General features: G+C 44.9%; 1 non-coding gene across 1 annotated transcript; it reads left to right on the top strand.

The window, feature by feature from the left end:
• The first annotated feature begins 2,948 nt into the window (after positions 1–2,948).
• On the top strand, positions 2,949–3,086 carry LOC114514277. Its single transcript, XR_003685997.1, has one exon. It is a non-coding gene; the product is annotated as a small nucleolar RNA SNORA48 (small nucleolar RNA).
• Positions 3,087–3,344: the final 258 nt, after the last annotated feature.

Genomic DNA, 3,344 nt, shown 5'->3' with positions numbered 1-3,344 from the left:
CAGACCCATGCTTTCCTCCACACCGAAATACCGTCCTTTACCGAGCTTCACTCCTGGCCATTGAAATGCAACATATGAACAGGCACAGAAATCTCAAGCGAATTTCATGGGAAAGCTGGCCCTGAAAATTTAGCATTGACAAGGACATTAGAAGCTATGTTTTTACCAATCCACTCACTTTCCTGATAACGTATCTGGAGCCCAGGGAGTCTAAGTGACTTACTCAAGGCCACACAGCTAGTTAGTGGCAGAGGCTGAAAGCCTGGGGTCTCTTGATTTCTCTAGAGCTACCAAGTAGATGGCCTCTCTGAGTTAGCTGGAGATGTTTTTGTAGAAGGAAATAGATATAAAACACCTCTCAGTCCACACATAAAATAAGATCAAGAACAACAGACTGTTTAAGAAGAGAAAATTGACAGGCTAAGGGGGATGCACCGGAGGCACCTGGCGCCATGCCCTGTTCTCCTCCGACTCTCACACACACACCCAGGTCCACCGGAGCACAGCCAATCCCTCACTGATCCCCTCTCCCTAACTGCTGTTGGCGTAATCACCCACTGGGCCAGATCTTGCTCTCCAATGCCAAAAATCTCCAATTCATCCTATATTTCATCTAAGCATAAAGTATCTCTTTTACTGCTCCTTCTACTCAAGGTGACATAATCATAAATAATTCTCTGTAAAATATTCCACAGGCCGACATCTGCTTTTCCTTCCTCATCTCCCAGAAGGAGGTGAGCATAAACAGAGCTACAAGAATTGCTCCTACGGCTGTTTCCATTATACCACTACCTCTCCAGTTGCAGTCCTGAGGGTGTTTTCTACTTGTGTTACCTAAGAAATAAATCCTCTTACTTTAAAAACAAATAAACAATGTATGGTGGCAAAGTTCTGGGCACAACATAAATCTCGCCAAATTCGTCATGTTCACTAAGATCTTCTGAAAATGGCTTCGAGGTTGACCGTCCTGCTTACATTATAGAGCTGTCTGGCAACAGCCACTAACGTGAAAGGACTTGTGTTCCTTTTCTCAAGGGTCCATGTTGAACACAGAAAGAATTCTCTGCATTTGCACAACAAAGGGGGTCTTTCTAAGGGAAGTCTCTTGAAAAAAAATTCAGACAAAGAAAATACCTTTACTTAAAAAAGGGATTTGCGATCCTGGAGATGTGCCTAGTTCCATAAACCATAACTCTGTTACTGAAAAACAAAAAAAAAGTCAAACTGTCACATGTAGCTCTACGGGGAAATGCTGACCAGGGGTAGGTGACAATGCCCGCCGTTCAGAGAGCAACGCATCTCTGCCACATGCCAGGACAGCAGGGCCATCTTGTCTCCGGGCAAACACTGGCTCTCGACCCGCTGGGTCTGGGTCCCACTCCTGCTCCACCAATTACAGCCTCGGTGGGCACATCACCTTTTCCCCAAAGATAAAGCAGGATTTAAAATTATAGGACACTCTTTACAGGGTCACAGTTAGGATGGACTGAGATACTCCAGACAAACTGCCTAGCCCTTGCCCTGGCCAACAGCACGTGTACCATAAATGTTAGTTAATAAGTGAGTGAGTTGACCTGGGTGCAGAAGTAGGGAAGCAGGCCAGAGAGCTACCCTGGGAGATGAACAAAAGTAACCCCACCTCTCCAGGGAATGAAGCCAGGACTCCTGCCCCAGATTTGTAAAACGGCAGGGCCTGCCCCCGCTCACCCGGTATGGCCAAACAGGTTCTTGGCTACTCTTAGGAGTTGCCCAATCAATTAAAGACGTGAAAGACAACTGAGCACTCTTTGTTTCTCTTGGCAAAATTGTAATTTGCAAAATCCTACTTGGCAAAAGAAATGTGCCCAAATTACATTTTTTAAAAACATTATTTTAATACCAAAAGGTGGATTATGTGAACAACCTCTATGTTTCTTTTCAAGTCTAAGCATTCCGTGGTGTATGTGGTAGAAGGAACGTACTTGGGCTTTGGTGCCAGGCAGACCTGAGGGTGGGTAAGCCTGGGCTCCATTCTTACAGCTTGTAACTTGGTCGGGGTCCGTCACCTCCCTGAGGCTCGATGGTCTCATCCACATATGTGGGATGGTAATGCCTACCTTACGGTGAGACTGTGAGAACTAAATGAGAGTTTTGTATGTGAGAGTGCCTAGCATGGCTCTAAGCACATGGTAGGTAATGAGTAAGTGGGATACCTCTACCCTTCCCTTCCGAAGTCACTCAGGAGACTAACCCGAGTCTCTGTGAACCCCCTGAAGAGCCCTTCCTTAGGGAATAATTGCTGTGGGTAAGGCTTTGTCATTTGAGCAAATTCTCTAGGTGACCCATTACGTAAACAGCCCCTTGAGAATTTTTTAGAAAGAAGGTGGGTGAGAGAAGAAGTCTGTGGCAGAAAACTATGTGCTGGAACTTCAGCACTGTTCAGCTGACTGCTTTGAGGACATTACCCTACCCCATAGCCATCCAGCCACCTACCCATTCAACAGATCCCCCCCTGAGCACCAATTCTGTGTCAGCATTGCACTTGGGGCTATGGAGACCACAGTGAAGAATCAGCAACCTCTGCCCTTTAGGGCTCTCAGTCCACTGGCAGAGACAGAAAGAGAGATACTTGCAGGCAATTAAAACACAGTCCAGTGTCATCAGTGCCAAGAGAAGGGAAGCACAAGAGCCGTGGGCACAGTGAGAATGAGACGTGTGCTTCTGGAGGGACAATTAACGCAGCATGTTTAAATGTATGCGGTGAGGGATGTGAGAAAATGGGTTTTTAAACTGTTTTTAAAAGAATAAGATAATAAGTACAGCTATTACACCACTTAAGAAATACAACACTGCAGTGGGCGGGGATGATGTGTCAAGGTGGCCAAAAGGAACAGACTTCCAGGTATGAGGGAGATAAGTCCCGGGATGTCAGGCAGCATGGACACTGCAGTTAACAGTACTGCACCGTGTGTTTAAAAACTGCTAATAGAGTAGGTCTTAAAAGTCTTCATCACAACTTATATCAGCCAGGGACAAAGTAACTCCTTGTTTACCCCAGGCTGGCTTTTGGTCTGTGCCCATGCTGGCTTCACGCCTTAGACCCATGGAAAAAAAGTTTTCATCATGAGAAAAAAAATTTAGCTATGTGAGAGGATGAAGGTTTACTAAACTCACTGTCGTGATCATTTAACAATATATGCACATGTCAAATCGTTATGTTGTACACCTGAAACTAATACAAATACAATGATATATGTCAATTATATCTCAATAAAACTAGGAAAAAAAGCGACCTACTACAGCTAGAGTTGAAAGCTTGTTTCTCTCCTCCCCCATTTACATTTTTACATTTTTATTACATAAGT

The sequence above is a fragment of the Phyllostomus discolor genome, chromosome 2 (genome assembly GCF_004126475.2).
Source record: "Phyllostomus discolor isolate MPI-MPIP mPhyDis1 chromosome 2, mPhyDis1.pri.v3, whole genome shotgun sequence".
NCBI lineage: Eukaryota > Metazoa > Chordata > Mammalia > Chiroptera > Phyllostomidae > Phyllostomus > Phyllostomus discolor.
The sequence above is the reverse complement of the archived record's forward strand: the minus strand, read 5'-3'. Positions and strand labels throughout refer to the sequence as shown.